Source organism: Piliocolobus tephrosceles, chromosome 10 (genome assembly GCF_002776525.5).
Source record: "Piliocolobus tephrosceles isolate RC106 chromosome 10, ASM277652v3, whole genome shotgun sequence".
Taxonomy (NCBI): Eukaryota; Metazoa; Chordata; class Mammalia; order Primates; family Cercopithecidae; genus Piliocolobus; species Piliocolobus tephrosceles.
This window is the reverse complement of record NC_045443.1, coordinates 24145623-24165460: the sequence shown is the minus strand read 5'-3', so window position 1 is coordinate 24165460 and position 19838 is coordinate 24145623. Positions and strand designations below refer to the sequence as shown.

At 34.7% G+C, this 19838-nt stretch overlaps 1 protein-coding gene across 7 annotated transcripts in view; it reads left to right on the top strand.

The window, feature by feature from the left end:
• SOX5 (SRY-box transcription factor 5) overlaps positions 1 to 19838 on the top strand; it is a 1029303-nt gene that overhangs the window by 672117 nt on the left and 337348 nt on the right. The gene's annotated exons all lie outside the window — the stretch shown is intronic.

Genomic DNA, 19838 nt, shown 5'->3' with positions numbered 1-19838 from the left:
TATTAGATTTAAATATTCCCATTCAACATTTCAGCCTCATAGGTCAAGATTTCTTTGGGCATTTGACAATGCCAAGATTTTTCCACCAAGAATAACGTTTTAGGCTGGGCCTGGTGGCTGACACCTGTAATCCCAGCACTTTGGGAGGCCAAGGCGAGTAGGTCACTTGAGGTCAGGAGTTCAAAACTAGCTGGCCAAAATAGTGAAACCCCATCTCTACTAAAATACAAGGATTAGCTGGGCATGGTGACACGTGCCTGTAATCCCAGCTACGCAGGAAGTTGAGACAGGAGAATCGCTTGAACCCAGGAGGCGGAGGCTGCAGTAAGCAGAGATTGCACCGCTACACTTGAGCCTGGTGACAGAGCGAGACTCCATCTCAATAATAATAATAGTAATGTTTTAGCTAACTCATATGTCAGACATATAGAAGTGGTGTTTTTAGCATTTCTCGATGGTATAATAACTCATTTAACCTTCACAGTAATTGAGTGAGATATTATTATTAATTCTGTTTTACAGATGAGAAAACTGAGGCAAAGAGAGGTTAAATAACTTGTTCAGATCAGCTAATTCATGGAAGGACCAGGGTTTAACCAAGCGGTCTGTCTTTGGAGTCCATGCTTACAAACATTATGCATGCTGCTTCTTCCCAAGAGCACAGGCATATTTTATATTCTGATTATCTATTTCCTTGCAAGTTAAATCTTACTGCGCTTCATTCCTCCCTCTCCTTTTTACTATGAGCTTACATAAGTTATGTACAATGACCAAACTTTTTATCTTCCTCTTACAAAGATTAAACTAGGGAAAGGGGAAAATGGGTAGTACACAGGTCAGTAGGGTAAGGAAGTCAGACATTCCATTTGGCATGATATCACTCCTTGTGCCTTTTTCATGTTTAATGCTTTCATCACTGTCCTCTTTCGGAAAATATCTAATTGGGAATAGTGTGATAGTACCATAAACACAAATATATACATTTAAAGAGATGAATATAGATAATTATGACTAGAAGAATACCAAAAAGATAAAGGGAAGATGATTTTAAGTATACTCAAGGATAGGTATGAGGAAAGTATATTAAATTGATACATAATGTAGTTTCATGAGGGGATGCTGTGATGCAGATAGTTAATACAAATGAAATCATTCCTTTTTTTTTTTTGAGACAGTCTTGCCCTGTGGCCAGGCTGGAGTGCAGTGGCGTGATCTCAGCTCACTGCAATCTCCACCTCCCAGGTTTAAGCAATTCTCCTGCCTCAGCCTCCCAAGTAGCTGGGCTTACAGGCACCTGCCACCCAGCCCAGCTAATTTTTATATTTTTAGTAGAGACAGGGTTTCACCATGTTGGCCAGGATGGTCTTGATCCACTGACCTCGTGATCTGCCCGCCTTGCCCTCCCAAAGTGCTAGGATTACAGGACTGAGCCACCGCACCTGGCCAAAACCATTGCATTTTTAATGGAGAATTCAGTCTAACTAAAAAATGATGAACTGCCTATGCTGTACCATGTTTTATGCAAGACACTATGGAAATAGATTTGAGTAAGATACAAACTTCTTTCCTTGATGAACTTCATCTAATGCAGAAGTTCTCTTTAATTTTTTATTTTTTTAAGAGACAGGTTTATGCAGGCTGTAATGCAGCGGTGCTCACTGTAGCCTCGAACTCCTGGGCTCTAAAGCACAATTTCTTAACTGGGGTCTATAGATCTTCTTTAAAAAAGTTGAGAATTTTTCTATATGTGAGCATATCAGAGTAGCACTGTGGATTCCATTGGATTCTTACGTAGATCTGTAACCTAAAAGATTAAGATCTGTTATTCTAGAAGTTAGTACAGTTTGGATACAAATGATTGTTTTACTGACATCAGCACTTATACTTTTCTCTTACATTTTAAATTAGTTTCCAAATTTGTTTCTGCTCTGCTGCACATGTTTCTTGATTCCAGCTGTTTTTTCTGTCTTGAGTAGATAGTTGGAAGAGTTACCTATATGGTCTCAAACATTCAACCTCTTTCCAAACTTACTTTCAACTTCCACAAGACTTATTTTCCTGATAAATGACTTGGATTGTTTACGTCACTTTTGAAACTAATGTGTGCCCTGTTGCACACAGAATTTAGTCCAAAACACCTTTTCTTAGCAAAAGAAAAATCTGTGTAGACTAGCATCAAACTGTGGCTTCAGTATCTTCTATTAACACATCCTACTGTGGACAAAATGCCCTGGTGATGCCAAGCTTTTCACACATGTTCATGAACATACCAGATGGCCTTTGAATGGCACAGTTTTATTCTTTCTACTTGGAAAACTCTCTATTTTCATATGTTACCTTCCTGGTGAATTATGTTTCCTCCCACAAGACTCGGTTCAAAAAATTCCTTTTTCTTAGATGCTTTTACTGACCTCCCAAGGCAAAATGGTTACTGCATTATTATTTCATCCATGAGAATTATTTATATATTTTCTCATGATCTACTTTATAATTTATTTATTGACATATCTGCCTTTCTATATACTGTATTCCTTTTTGAGGGCATAGTCATATATATGTATATTTATGTTTCTGGGATCTAACATATACTAGATATTCAATTTATGATTATTGACTAAGTGAGTTTACATGGATGAGTAAATATGTTTTAGGCAGAGTAGTTAAGGACAGCAATTAATAGTGATTTCATTTTCTAGCAATTGTAGAACTAAAGTAGAATCTACTAATGTGTAATATATCCAGAAAACAGAAAGTCATGATATATTCAAATTATTAAACTGATTAAGATTTGTTTTACTCGTGTATCAAAATTATTGAATATATTTGTAGTATTCTTCAATATAAATAATTTCTCTTTTTATTCTGGCTACCAGGACTTTGTCATATTCACAAAATAGGTTCTTTTATTTCAGTAAGGAAATACATTCTCTCTTTTTTTCTATTCCATATCTTTGAAAACAGAGAATGCTTATAGTCTTTATATCACAGAGTTCAATTTAAGGAAAAAAAAAGAAGACAGTTTTTCATTGTGCATTTGTGTGTGTGACATTAATACTCCATTCTTAAATAAAGAAGAGAGATGCTGGGAGGTATATATTTTGTATTGCCTGAATAGGTTAGAGACAAAATACAACCGTTGAGTAATCCCTGTAATGCTGGCTTGAAGTTATGGAGAAGTGCTTTCAGTATAAAACTTAAGTTGGAAAGAGTTCTTGAGATAGAAGTTCTGTACACTTAATTGCTATTCCCATATAAAGACTTGGAGGAATTAGGATGCTTTGTTCAGTTTCAGGTTATGCAAATGTTAAGGTTTGAAACTGAGTCAGATAAAGATGTAATTCTTCGTTTCTGAAATTGTGTTTATTGCCTCAGTATTTTGGAGAAATAAACTAAATGCCTAAGAGTGACTTCCAAACAACTGTAAGTGGTATAAATACTTAAAGTTCATTTATTCTTGGAATATTTCACTCAGTGTTCAGAGTGTACTACAGATGAGCTTTCTTAAGCACACTGTATACTTATACATATATTCATAAAATATTGTCAGATTTCTAATCAAGGTAAGATTGAGACAGATTGTTATAAGTCTATGAAAAAGACTGTTTCTGTTGGTTCCTTCTCTGAAGCTTTCATAATCTTGCCAAGCAATTAAGAGCAACATTTGATTCTCATATAATCTTCACAAAGTTGAAAGCAATGTGAAAGTCTGATTCTGACATTAGTGAAAAGGCAGTCCTGAGCTTTATTCTTATTGGTAGTTAAATCTCCAATGGTCTTCTTCCTTTTTCTTCTTTCTTCCAACTTGACTTTGGAGGCCGTTGCTTCAAAATTTTAGAGACAAGCAAGAATCACTGTAATTTTGGGGTCACTTTCAATAATAGTTTGGATATAGATGGATTTATTTGATGATGGAAAGGACTCTCCAGAGTGCGTCCTCATGTCAATTGATATGAGAATTTGTGGGCACCAGAAAGGATTAGAGTACCTCTGAAGAGAAATCAAGTAGCAATATCAGAAGCAGCTGCAGTAACTCTATGGTGGCCATTTTGGTGCTCGTTTTCTGTCTGGTTGTATGCTACTTCTGTTGGTTAGGTTGTTGTTCCAGTGTCAAATGTGATGTGAAATGAAAGTCTTGACCACCTGTGGTTGTTGAATAATCAGTTGTCATTATTTAAATAAAAAGCATATTTTATCTTAGCCAAATTCTCTTTTGATTCCTTAAAATACTGGTGTGTTGAGTGAACAGTGTAACTATTATTATTATTATTATTAAGATGGAGTTCCGCTCTTGTTGCCTAGGTTGGAGTGCAGTGGCACTATCTCGGCTCACTGCAACTTCCGCCTCCCACATTCAAGTGATTCTCTGGCCTAAGCCTTTCGAGTAGCCAGGATTACAGGCACCTGCCACCATGCCCAACTAATTTTTGTATTTTTAGTAGAGATGGGGTTTTGCCATGTTGGCCAGGCTGATCTTGAAATCCTGACCTCAGGTAATCCACCCGCCTTGGCCTCCCAAACTGCTGGGATTACAGGTGTGAGTCACCATGCCTGGCCAATATTTTTATTTTAAAAAATAATTTAGGTTTTTCATTCTAGAGGTAGCTGAATTTTATTATGAAAAAATACCCTGTGTGTGTATTTTTTCACGTATAATGATCTATTGGATTTGAAAATGTGTTATTAGTATCTAATTTATTATTTATACTGATGACATTTTCTTGGAATTGTTAAAGAACTCTGAATATATAATCTCTTAGTTTGACTTTGTCATATCTTAATGTTAATATGCTTAAACATTACACATACACTGATTATCATAAAGCAACATTCACCATGAGTCAGTTTTCTTCCTGAAGTCCATCAAAAGAAGAAAAAAGTATCTTTTTACATTGATCTTCTGGAAAGTTTGGAAATATACCTGAGATCCTAAGTATAACATTATAGCAAGTCTCCAACATATGAAATCCAACCCTAAACACTGAAAGAATTCATTCAATGCACATGATAGAGAGGCTTTTACTTGCTCAGGCTCACTGGCAGCTCCTGGGATGCTTTATTTACCCAAAATAATTTTAATTGCTGTATTATAGCTATGTCTTGAAATACTCTTTATATAAATTTTGCTTACAATCTAACAGTTAGTTATGTGTTTTCAATGTTTGACTAGGATGGTGTTATGCGTGTAATACTGTTCAGAAAATTTAACAAGGAAAAGAGAAAAATGCATGTGTTACTTAAAAATAAGTCACAGAATAGGGCCTTAATTACGGTATGGTAAAGATTTCTATTTTTATTTGGTGCTTTTTATAAGCTTTAAAATTTCTGGTTACCTTTGTACATCAAACTTAGCATAAGTTATTGTGATGCTATAATGCATATTGTTGTTAAACCAGTGTGGTTATTGTGCCAGTTCTAATAATGAGAATTTCATTGTTTAGGGAGAGCATTCTCCTATACTCTAGACAAAAGTGTAATTACTTTTGAACGATGTGGAATGTGCTCAGTTTAATAGCATGGAGAATAGATTCAGAAACATTCAGATAAAGTAAGCGCGGAAGCCATATGTGCAGTGTGGCAGTATAAAATTATGATAGTAGGCTGTATAATTCTACACACACATACCCGATTTCACACAGTTTATCTATAAACTGTTGTTTCTGTAAGAGATAGTCTTGCTTATCTGAACAAGGCTAATGCAATTGAAACAAGGTAAAAATGCTGACAAGCGTGTATTTGTTTTTTATGGTAAATTGATGTTTATCATACAATGAAATTACATTGTTACAAACAATATTCTGTAAATGTTGTCACAAAATACCACATGAAGCTGTTTATCTAGATATAATCCCAGGCTTGTGTTTAAGTGTAAGTGGTTCAATCATTATACTTGCATTGTTTTGGGAAATTACCCCCAGGGCTAGCAGGAATGGGGATGTGTGAAAAACAATCAGTTGGGGTCCATCAAAGCCACTGGATAAGTTGTGCAATAGATCATTTTGTCCTATTGCTATACAATTCCATTCAATCCAGTGGTGGGAGAAGGAGTCAAATGTTAACTTGAGAAAACTTTGATTCATTCATATGATGTCCACAGTATTTGAAGTACTTCTGTTGAGAATAAAGTTAACTGGACCTTGAGAAATTAATGAGTATTCTCTCACATGAAAAAAAAAAGTGCTATGGGAGTTGTGAGATAGTTCAGGACACTTAATGAATGTCTACTATTATCCCCACACAGTGTAATGCAGTGATAGGGGGTAGGGGAACAGGCAAGAGCTTCCAATGCCGTGGTAATAGGGGGAAATGTGTTAGCTTGAAAAGATTTGATCTAATGGAATCTAATGACTTTCATTTAATAGGGAGTGCTGCAGAAAGATTCAACTCAAATATATACAATGAATAGTTATCAGTGGAGGTATAGAAATGAATAAAAACTAGTATCTTCCCTCATGTAGTTTTTTTGTGTGTATGTAGTATGAAAGTAAGAGAAGCACAAAATCACTGTAATATAATATAAAATATTAGAACCCTGATACAGGAGCCTTACAGTTGAAAAGTTTCTCATTTGTGGCGATCAAAATAAATTAAGTCGAAATTGTTTCCACTGAAAATAATTACTTGACATCTAGATATTTATATATATATACACACACACACACACACACACACACACACACACACACACCCCACACACTGGACCAATTACCATTAATTCAAGGTCTTTACTTTGTACTGGAATATAGTTTTGCTTTTGCCATACAGATTTCTTTTCCAACAGAAGTAACTCAGGAAAAATAAAAAAGGATGTTAAAAAAAAGGGAAAAAATTGACCACAAAATATACTACGAAGCTTTTAATGTAAAATGTAGAAAAGTTAGAAAAATATGCACCTCATGTTAACAGGGATAAAAACAACTACTTTAGATATTGAAGTTTTAAATGTTTCTTTCTTTATCTGGGTGACCACCTTGAATGCAGTGGAGAGAATGATGAAATACTTGGCTGGGATACTGGAAATAGCAAGGACACTAAGAAGCAACGCTGTAGACTTGCATGAATGCTGATCTTGATTTTGTGGCATGGATAGGTGGTCATCTTTATCTCATTTGTTATTCTCAGACATGCATTAAGAAAGGATTACTTATATTTAGAAGTTAAAAATAATTAGAAGTTTCTTTGCAATCCCACTTTTTTATAGATATTTTGTTTTCAATTCTTCATCTTTCCTTTGATTATTTTCCTCCTTTGCTTCTCTTTTTCCTCTTTCTTTCAATTTGCCTCTATCAGAAAACATTCTTAATGGATCTTCTTGTGAATCTCAATAGAGCCATTATTGGAAAGGAAGACAGGGTAGGAGAATCAGCACCATTGTGCTCTGATATATACTTCCTTCCTCTTATATGTTGCCTCTTGGGGCTTTGCCAGACCTTCCTGCAGTCAGTCTAGGTTTCTCTTACTGCGAATGATTAATAAAGATCTGTTGTTTTATGATTAAGTTTTAACTCGTTTTTAGTAACAGAAACTATGTAGTGAGTTCTTCACAAAACTATGTGGTATATTCAATTTATTCTGACATGGTATTATTTTACTTCTCTTTGGTGATCCAGTGTTGATAATAAATGGTAGTTTTATTTTCAGTGCCCGTACTTAGCTAAACAACTCTTGAAACCCTGTATTGTTTCCCAAAGTTTGTTTCGACATCTTACCTAAGTAAATCCAAATATCTGTGAACTTACACTTTAGCAGATACTGGTGTTCTTTATGTGCCTGTTACTAACTTTCACTTCAAGTTATTTGACAGCATGTGTCACTGTTTCCAATCAGTTTTTGATTTAACTAAAATCTTTTTTTCTTCAAATTTATTTCTTTTTTAATTTTGAGATTTTATAGAGATTAGTAAAAAGTTTAAGAAATAGGGAAGGAGATCATTTATAAAATTAGAAAGTAATCTTAACGTTAGTGTCACTGTATAGACTTAATATAAGTGATAATACCAGTGCATTTGTCATTATTTCTTATTGCACTTTCAAATGACAGCCACCTAACAGAATCCAAAAAAGAAAAAAAAAAAAAATTCTTGTAGTGTTGGTGCCTGATTTCTAGAAACTAGAGTGAAATCTGTAACACGTGGTAACTCATTTGTCCATGGGAACTCAAATGTATCAAATAATGCTTACACCATATTTCTTCTTGGCCACATCAGTTAGATTCAACTACCTATTGTACTTAAAAAGGGATCTTTGTATAACAACCTATTTTAAAAATACAACCATTAACACTTCATTTGGATCTTAAGAAAGTCAAGTCTTAAAAATAATATAAGGGAGTATAGTATTGGATTTTCTTTTTTCACGTATTTTGACAATAATATATTCATACGGCTTACTCTTAATAGTATATACAAGGACAAATACTTGGACTTTGGGGTGATAAATTAGAAATATTAAAATGATTCAATAGTAAAGAAAATCTTACAGAATGATGAGTGGGAGCATTTTCAAGAAAAAATGATTCCTTAAGGAATGCAATCAGAACTAAAAATGGTTGGAGCACCACTGGTGATACATTAGGTAAATTAAAAGCATTCAGTGTATTTAAACCCTTTCCTTCTTTCGCAAGCCTGAAATACTAATAATTTGTACTGGCATTAAAGCTGGCATTAAAACTCAATTCATGATAGAATTTTAGTATACTACCCATTTTAATCTTTTTTTTTTTTTTTTTTTTGCCATTTTCTTTCTATTTCTTGTTTTGGAAAGCGCATTTTTTTTTTTTTCCTGTATTTTACTAGAGAGAATTGGGGGAACATTCTTTGGTGTTTGAAATGGGAAATAAATGTAAAGCTAACTTAAGGTGACAATTGTAAATGGCCCATTTGGTTACACATCTCCTTTGTGTGCAAAATGCTTTTTAAAATTTTCCCATAGACCATTTTTTAGGAATGATCCATGTAAGCAGATGAGGTGTGATATAAGGAGAGCAGCCTTGGCCAGCTCTGTGACACTGACATCACGTGATAAAGGAAATGGACACAAGTGACTAGATTTTGTGTCTTATTTAGTCAAGGCAGCTTCCGTGGCAGCAGGGCAAACAATGTTATCATTATATAGAGAAGCAGTGTTTACTTCAGTGTCTCTTCTTAGCTCTTAAAAATCCAGCCTGTCTTGAGATAAAACAATGAATCTCGTTTGTTGATATCCCTAAACTACAAAGTGATACTCGAAGGGTTAATAAAAACATTAAAATGGAGATAGGATATGAAAAAGATGATAGGGGTATAGCTCCAAATATAGCTTTATAAATTTATGTAAAAAATAGAAACTAGGTACCACGTGAAAATTCAAAACCTATTGTTAGTATAAGAAAAATAAGTTACATTAATTTTAGCGTTACACTTACTGTACAAAGCTTTGTAACCACCTCTCCAGCCACTACTAGACCTTTCCCTCTGTGTACACACACATCCTGGAGTAGGAGAGATTGCTAGGCTGTTATCAGTATTCATCTTCAGGCCTTGTGACAGTGGCTGGCATGCTTTGCACCACTAGGGACATGGAAGCTGGAGAACATGCTTGTGTATCTGAGATTCTGATTTCCCCAGGGTCATCAGTAGAACATAAAAAGCAATGTTGAAAGCTTTGTTGAATATATCTTATAGCCAATCTTCAGTCTGATAGGTGCAACTCAAATGTGGAAGGCTTCAGTCAGTGCCCCTTAGAAAAAGATATCTAATAATTAATAGAAATGCATAATATTTCAATGTTTTCTGGGTACCAGCCACCCTACATTGATTATCTCAGCCAATCCTATGTTAACCCAGTGAGTTCAGCAACTACAGTTATACCCAATTTACAGATGGAAAACATTCATAGTTAAAATGACTTATCTAATAAATAAATGATACAGTTTGGGTTCATGGTTTTAGAACCCAAGCACTTAATAACACTGCTCAGTTTCTGCACTTATATAAATGTTAAAATCTTTTAAAAATATTTTATCAGAATAAATAACTTGAACAGCCTTTAGAAATACTTGTCGGGGAGACAGGTAGAACAATCTTTACTTGATTATTTATTTTACCCTAACTTAGGGTTAACTTAGTTTTTTTTTTTTTTCTTTTCTTTTTATTATTATACTTTAAGTTCTAGGGTACATGTGCATAAGGTGCAGGTTTGTTACACATGTATACTTGTGCCATGTTGGTGTGCTGCACCCACCAACTTGTCAGCACCCATCAACTCGTCATTTACATCAGGTATAACTCCCAATGCAATCCCTCCCCCTCTCCCCTTCCCATGATAGGCCCCGGTGTGTGATGTTCCCCTTCCCAAGTCCAAGTGATCTCATTGTTCAGTTCCCACCTATGAGTGAGAACATGTGGTGTTTGGTTTTCTGATCTTGTGATAGTTTGCTGAGAATGATGGTTTCCAGCTGCATCCATGTCCCTACAAAGGACACAAACTCATCCTTTTTTATGGCTGCATAGTACATGGTATATATGTGCCACATTTTCTTAATCCAGTCTGTCACTGATGGACATTTGGGTTGATTCCAAGTCTTTGCTATTGTGAATACTGCCGCAGTGAACATACATGTGCATGTGTCTTTATAGCAGCATGATTTATAATCCTTTGGGTATATACCCAGTAATGGGATGGCTGGGTCATATGGTACTTCTAGTTCTAGATCCTTGAGGAATCGCCATACTGTTTTCCATAATGGAGAAATAGGAACACTTTTACACTGTTGGTGGGATTGTAAACTAGTTCAACCATTATGGAAAACTTAGTTTTTTAAAAATCTTTTTAGCTGGCTTTAAATGGGCTAGGAATTTGACTGTTTTTAGAATAATAGGCTATTGGGTAACATATGAGATTCTAAAGGGCTACTTGTTAAACCTTTCATGTAATAATTAGTATTAATTTATTAATTTGTGTTCTGGCTATAAGAGAATTGGCATAGGGTAGCAGTTAAGCACATGACCCTGAGTGACAAAATTACTGGGTAAATTCCAAGGTCTGCTTGAAATCTGTATTACATTTGGCAAATTATGGAAGTGGTTTTCCCTTATTTTTGCCATCTGTAAAATGGCAGCGATAAAAATAGTATCTAACCTAGAAGGTGCGTACAGTGTTTAAAGAAGTCAAGACACATAAAACGTTCTGTTGCTGGCCTCTGCAGGTACTCAGTAATTGTCAGTTGTTAGTTAAACAAGTGCCTAGAGAAATGTTTAAGTTCTGTGATCTAGGAGTATGTTGTATGAAATGTCAGCTGGCTTCAATGCTTATAAATTTAAGTCACCTATAAGAAAACCTTAAGCTAAAGAAAAAAAAAAAACGCTTGAAATGAGAATCAAATACTGTAGAAATCTCAGTCTCTTGTCACTGAAAGATCATTTATTCAATCTGAGATATTATCTCTCAGTCAAATATTTATAACAGATTCAGTTCTTAAAAATATTGTTTATTTGCAGACAATATTTTGCTTAATGCTGTTAAGGATAGTCAGCAAAAGGCCGGGCGCGGTGGCTCAAGCCTGTAATCCCAGCACTTTGGGAGGCCGAGACGGGCGGATCACGAGGTCAGGAGATCAAGACCATCCTAGCTAACACTGTGAAACCCCGTCTCTACTAAAAAATACAGAAAAACTAGCCGGGCGAGGTGGCGGGCACCTGTAGTCCCAGCTACTCGGGAGGCTGAGGCAGGAGAATGGCCTAAACCCGGGAGGCGGAGCTGGCAGTGAGCTGAGATCCGGCCACTGCACTCCAGCCTGGGCGACAGAGCGAGACTCCGTCTAAAAAAAAAAAAAAAAATGAAAGATAGTCGACAATAGCAACCAGCTCCACTAAAACCACCACAACAATGTCTGCCTAAGCCAAGTCAAAAACCACGTTTTGATAAGATTATGAGATGTATAATGAAGCGGTATAGAGCCTAAGCTTGCCCTTAAACTGCTTAGGTTCCAAATCATGCAAGGTGTGTGATCTTGTCTAAGTTTTGCGGGATCCCTGTGCCTTTGTTTTCTCATATTAAAATGGTCATAGTGATAAGAACCTCTCCATATGAAAATTCTTAGAAATTTTCATATTTTCAGAATGTTCACAAATGGCTTTGCACCATGCCTGGCACATAGCAAGCACTGAATAGATGATGCAGTTCTTACATAGTTTGTCTCTTTTTACTAATTACAATTATTTGTCAGAACAAAAGACTGTATTTTCTTGTAGGTTTCCAATAGTCATGTTTTCCTTTTAATAACCTAAAGGAATATGACTCACGTGACTCCCCATTTTAAGTGATTCAGTAGTCTTACTGGGAAGGTCTGTCAATATCCTCGGATGTAATTCACCTTGAACATGAGATGCAAACTCATTTAAAGTAGAAAGCTCTGTGGTTCTATTGAGATAACATGTTTGTCTGTTTATCATTATCTTTAGAATCTGGCACAGTGGCTGACACACAACAAGTATTTCAAGATAGTTTAATGGATGAATTCATGAATGTCTCCAAAGCCTGTGCTCACAAGACACTTTAATTGTAATTTTCCTTATTTAAATCTTAAAATAATGATATTTAATGCATAATCAGCGGATATAATCATTAAATGAGATAATCACCTAACATGGTACTTTTATGTAGTGAGTTTCAGTTAGTGTGGACTCCCTTTCCATCACCCTTGTCATCCTTTCAGCCCAGTTGCTCTGCAGCTCACTCTGATAAATCGAATCATTCTTCTGTAGCTTCATATACTATATTTCTCCAAACCGTTTACAAGAGAAAAATGACAATATCAACACAATAACATAATACCAAACAAAACTTTGACTATAATATATTTTAAAATTGCTTAATTTTCTTGCATGAACATTCTAAAGGGTATATGATGATATTCTTTTAGGACATGGTTCAGGGGTTTGTGTTTATTACTGTGTGTTTTTGTGTTTTTAGTATATCCGCTTACTTTTTAAATATTTCATTTCACTTAAAATTCCTTTTCATTCAGGGATTTTAGAGGTACTGTGAAGGATTCAGTCCTTCATTTGTTATCATTGTGTTTATTGCTTTTTAGGCCTTTAATCTTGCTTCTGTGTTACCAGCAAGAGGGGCTTAAAATGATGTTAAAAAGGATATGATATAGGAGAAAGGCACAATACATGTGGATGTTTATAATATAACAGCTCGCCTGTTAGAAATCTGACATGTTGCCTCTCAAATTGACATACCTACCGAGGGCGTGTATATCTTCAACCACTGATTCTTGATGATTAAATATATATCTCTGCCATTTTTGGTGGGGAGGGTAAAACCTTGACTTGTCACTTTCTTAATGTGCTTCATGTGATCTTTTTATTTCCTATCATATAAATTCTTCCCTCTTCACTATGTCCTTTTCAGTGATTCTATAATTATTTTTGTTTTACATAGATAGACACATGTTTTCCCCCCTTTTTACATATGGTGTTTTTGCTTCATGCAGAGAGAACTACACAGATGACACTTTTAAAAATCCAAATTTTATTCAGTTTTACATTCTTAGGTTTATAACCCTGAATATCTCCAAAATGTCCTTATCTAAAATGCTTTATTGTTTTATTACTAGATTCATACCAGTAGGAATACACCAGCTTTCTTAGGGATAATCTTTAAGCAGAACTTACTTAGTAAGAGAAGCTTTGAAAACTATCTTTCCTAGGAAAGTAAATCTCAAATCATGAAACATCAGTTTAATCGTTCCCCTTGACAACTTAACACGACAGATTGAAATATAAAAGCCGATGCAAGTGGGATCAATGGATTATCTAAGTCCCTGAACATCTTCTCTTAAATTGGGGGACTTGACAGACTGTTTGTGAGAGGGGTGTGTATTGTATGTCCCTTGTCATATGCAGAGCATTAAGTTTTCAGAGATTAGTGCTGAGTGGATGTGGTCTACCTGTACGTGATGAAGCAAAGAGAACGAAATTGTGAGGGAATGGAAGAGAAAAAGAGGGGGCCAAAGGAAGAGAGGGATAGAGAGATTTACATGTGAGAATTCAGGGGGCTTTGTCATGGCAATTGTATAAAGTGATATACAGTGCAAATCGACTTGAGCATGTCCCCGGATAGCAGGCGGTTTACAGCCTCCAGGAGCTGAGATTACTGCTTTATCTTGTCATACTAAATTAACATGGCAGCACACTGTTAAATAGTGGTGACCTCTTCATCTGGGGAAATTGCTGCCTAGAAGATAGGTGGTATTTAAGACGGTGTCTCCCTTTCCCCACCCCTCTATAGGCTTAAAGCATTTTGGGGTTAGACAGTAGCTATGTTTAAATAATTATAGAAAAAAAATTTATATCAAAGAGACAATAGATAGGTTTCAGTTAGATCAAATGGCCACTTTGGGTAGAAAAAATGATTTTAGTCAGTGTTCTAAAAATGTTATCTTTATATATCAGAATTAAGAATATATTTGTGATCATTTCATTTTAATCTTACTGTTATTCTACGGTTAGTCTATTCATTTGTGTAAGCATTCATTTCTTTACTTTCCATAAGATTTGCTTGGTGATGATCTCTATAGGGGAAAGCAAGATGGCATACTTGTTCCCTCCCACTGGTCAGGTAGGGGGATAGTCCAAGAGAACTAGGAAGGGGATTGTGCCTTATATAGAGGTAACCAGGTTATTGCTTTTTCCCTACAGTTTACCAGGTGCTACTTCATTCCCTGTATTATTTTTACTTACTTATTAAAAGGGGAGATAGAGAGAGAGACAATGAGAGAGACAGAGAGAGAAAGTTGAGATTAATTTTTCACCCCTCTTCAGGATGCAGATATTCCCTTCTTGTATTTTCTGTAATCTACACATAGGAAATATAGTAAGAATTCTTTCTCCTATGCTTTTCTTTCTCCTATGTTAAAATGTTGATAAAACAATCAAAATCCAATATGTAATTTTCTTCACTCAGTAAGTGCTATTGGAATTTGAGTCAAAGGAAGGGGTAAATTAAAGCTTCATAATACCATAATATGGGTGTCCATTCACTTATGTCTTCAGCTCAAGACTGAACTGCTTCCTCACTAACCTCTAAAGTTAAGGGTTCTTAACCTAGGTGTTAAATCACTTTAAGGGTTGAAGGATGAGCTTTTTGAAACCTGTGAACCCCCTGAAACTGTGTGATATATGCACTTACATATTGTTCTTGGGAGAGTGTCCACAGCTTTGATCATATTCTTTAAGGGGCCTGAGCAATTGAAATAGATGATTGCTCCTCTAGAGCTTAATTCTTTCTTAGGTGTTGCTGTGGTACATCCTCACACTGGGGCGATATATCTGGCAGCTGACTTACAGTCACAGCTATGATCCTGGTTATTTTGTTATCATGAAATATATTCACTTAGCTTGCCTTGGAGACTTTTTACAAGGCTGCTATGCTGGAATTAGTCCTACAGTCCACCTACTGCTCTTGACCCCTTAAAACTATTCCTGTAGCATCTGTTTAACCCACTTTTTGAGCCATAGACTCACTATAATTCTAGAATAAGAGTGAGGTTCAGTTCTCCAGTGCCCTGGATTCAAGGCCCTGACTCTAGAGATACAAAAAGACTATTTAGCTTGTGAGGTATATGAAACAAGTGCAATGTATTTTTTCCATTTTTCTTGATAAGTTGCTTTCTCCTACTCACTGTCTCCTTCCCACCTTTTTCCCAAGTCTGCATGTTGTGAGACTGTGAAAAAGAAAACATACATTAATTTAAGATTGGCCTCAATAGTTACATCTGTCCTATGATGCCCTGTACCATGCTGCTTAACTAATACAGGATTTTTAATGTCAAAGCAGTTAGCTTATGTTCAGTATTTGCTTATGTTCATACACATGGCATTATTTCAAAGAAAAGAAAATTAAAAACACCTTGCCAAGTTGCCTTTCTATGCTATGTATTATTTGGGAACTAATTTTAAAGAGTGATTGTTTAAATTAGTATTTTCCTCCTTTTTCTTCCTGTTAATTTCTTCTTTTCTAGTTTTTTTTTTTTTTCATCAGATTAGATATATTAGCAACTCTTTTAATTAAAATAAAGAGTCACTAAGTAGCCACTACCTCCTACATTTAATTATTTCTAGCACGGAATTAATTCTTTTAGTTAAGTTCAGGACTTAGAGGTAAGTTGATATGGTGTTATCAGAAACATTAAGCTTTTCCTTATTCCTCATTTCAAATTCTTATTTATTTAATAAATATATTTAGTGAGCATTGTGAACACTCATATTAAAACATGAGAGGATTTCTTTCAAATAAATATTGTATTTGATATGGGAAGCCATAAAGGACACACAAAATTTTATATTTTATGAAGCAGCAACATGTCAAAAAGTACAGGAGAAGATTCTGGCAAACTTCACTACTATCTCCTAACTCAGAGCTAAAAAGAGTAACTTCAGGGGCAGGGAGACACAGATACTTGAAACATGGAATGATAGAGAGTCTTATCCTAGGATTGGATTCCTGCAGTAAATAGAATATTTTAATATTCGAGATTGTTTTTGAGGAGTTCTTTAATATTTGGAAAGTCAGTATGATGTAGTATTTTCTACTAACAAAGCAGAAATTTTAAAGAAAAGAGAATAAAAAATATAAACAGATAAACTTATATATATAGCTTAATATAATAAAAACAGCTGTCCAGACTCACACTAAATGGATAAATGTATTTTTAAAAGATTAATATTTTCTGGATTTGTTCTCGTTTCATGCTCATTAAAAAAGACAAAAAGAAAAATAACATGGAAATGTTAAAAGTAAAAGAAAGGTAAAAATGTAATAGGCATCCATAGACAGAAAGCAGAGGTAGCATTATTATTTATCAGACCAAGTTGAATGAAATTCTTGGAACAGATATTTTTGTTGTTATATAGAGATAAAACGTCATAAACATTTATACACTAAGTAAACTACATAAAGGAAAAGATACTTGATTATATTGAAGTCTAGAAAAGAAAAAAATTGTTAGAAATATGAGATGTTGACAGAAACAAAATTATACAGAAATATTTTGAATTATCTGTTTCTCTTTGACAAATGGATGAGGCAGAACACCAAGATGTGGAGGATTTGATAAATAGTTAATAAGCTTGTATATGTCTGTATATAGATCACTTGAAAGCTTTTAAGAAACTATACTACTAAGTGATCTTGTGTTTAAAATAAGAATCAAGATTCATTACATGCTTTAAAAATAACAGCATGAAGAGTATATGCCAAAACTCATGTGAAATGATCAGAGTTCTAATACTGATAATTTTAGATGCATTCATTATTAAATAGAATAAATGGGATAAAACAATTAAGTATTTAACTTTAGAAGCAGAAAAAATATAATAAAACAACCTCAGTGGAGTCATAACACAGAACCTGAAAAGCATAAGAAAATAAATTAATGAACTGGGAGAAAACTAGATAAACTTTTTTCTATGCTAATAAATGAAAACACAAATGCACAAAATTAGAAGTGATTGTAGTGTGGAGATATGATAAATTATTATAGTATATACTAGCATTTTCAAAATTTTGTTCCAAAGAATACACATTTCATATAATGTCCAAGAAGAAGGTTATATAGTGAAATCAATTTAGAAAGCAATTCATAGTATATCCCAATTTTTTGTATTCACACTCCATATGGAATATTGAAGATTTTGAGAAGTCAGTTCTGTTATTCAGTTTAATCTTGCATGTTTTCCACCTTTAATTTTACATCTTTACTTTAATATATCTCTTATTAAATAAATTACCAGTAAGTAATATCACATTGAACTCACACTGGCAAATGGGGCTACATAAAGCTATTTATTAATAAGGTTGAGAATCTTGATGAATTGTATGATTTCATAGGACTACATACAGAGAAATGAGGAAACATAAACAGACTGGACTCATGAACAATTTTTTTTTAATTCAAAGAATAATCTCCAAAAATGGCAACTGTAACTATGCAGGTATTTTCAACTTTTAAAGAACAGAGAATTTCCACTCTGAATAAGGCTGTTTTCCAGAGCACAAAAATAAATTTAAACTTTTCCACAATTAGCATAACTGCAATACCAAACTCTCCTCCAAAAAAAAAAAGGAAAAGAAAAGAAAAAATAAGTCCTTTAACACTTTGAATAGAGATGCAAAAATTCTAAATAAAATTAGAGAAAGTTTTATTTTCTTTTTTTTTATTATACTTTAAATTCTGGGATACATGTGCAGAAAGTGCAGGTTTGTTACATAGGCATACACGTGCCATAATGGTATGCTGTGCTTATCAACCTGTCATCTATATTAGGTATTTTTCCTAATGCTCTTCCTCCCCTTGCACCTGACCCCCAAAAGGTCCCAGTGTGTGATGTTCACCTCCCTGTGCCCATGTGTTCTCATTGTTTAATTCCCACTTACGAGTGAGGACACAGGGTGTTTGGTTTTCTGCTTCTGTGTTAGTTTGCTGAGAATGATTGTTTCCAGCTTCATGCATGTCCCTGCAAAGGACATTAACTCATCCTTTTTTATGGCTGCATGGTATTCCATGGTGTATATGTGCCACATTTTCTTTATCCAGTCTATCATTGACGAGCATTTGGGTTGGTTCCAAGTCTTTGTTATTGTGAATAGTGCTGCAATAAACATAAGTGTGTATGTGTCTTTATAGTAGAATGATTTATAATCCTTTGGGTATATACCCAGTAATGAGATTGCGGGGTCAAATGGTATTTCTGGTTCTAGATCCTTGAGGAATCGCCACACTGTCTTCCACAATGGTTGAACTAATTTACACTCCTACCAACAGTGTAAAAGCCTTCCTATTTCTCCACATCCTTTCCAGCATCTGTTGTTTCCTGACTTTTTAATGATCGCCATTCTAACTGATGTGACATGGTATTTCATTGTGGTTTTGATTTGCATTTCTCTAATTACCAGTAATGATAAGCTTTTTTTCATATGTTTGTTGGCCACATAAATATCTTCTTTTGAGAAGTGTCTGTTTGTGTCCTTCACCAATCTTTTGATGGGTTGTTTTTTCTTGTAAATTTGTGTAAGTTCCTTTTAGATTCTGGATATTAGCCCTTTGGCAGATGGATAGATTGCAAAAATTTTCTCCCATTCTGTAGGTTGCCTGTTCACTGTGATGAGAAAGTTATCAGTACCTTTTACTATACTTTTAATAGACCATGCCTAAAAAGAGTTAGTTTAGGGAATGCCAGGAAAGTTTATACAAAGAAATATATATTAACATAATCTATCATAGCGGTCAACAAACTACAACTTGCTGGAAAATCTGGCCCACTACTTGTAAATTTGTGAATAAAGTTCTATTGAACAGAGTCACACTAATTCATTTACTTAGTATCTATAGCTGCTTTTTTGCTATAGTATTTCCAATAGAGGCCCAATAGCCTGTAAAGTCTGAAATATTTTCTACATTACCTTTTACAGAAAGTCTTTGCCGACTTCTGGTTTATATTCTCACTGGCTGAAGGGGAAATCTTCTATGAAAATTCTCAAAAAGGTCTTTGATAAAATTCAGCATCCACTGCTTAAACAGTTCTTGTAAGTAGTTAATAGAGTGATAGCAGTATAATCTCAACCTAGCATTGCTTCAAACTTAATGGTAAAATTCTCTGGTTCTCTTTAAAGTCAGTGGTAATTCAGACTTGCTCACTAACACTACTTTGATTTGATACTATTTTATCAGGTTTCTTCCTGCCTTCTTTCCTCTCTTCCTCCTCCTGCCTTCTTTCCTCTCTTCCTCCTCCTTTTTTTTCCTTCTCTCCTTCCTTTGCTTCCTCTTTCCCCCCATCCTTTCTTCCTTCCTTTCTA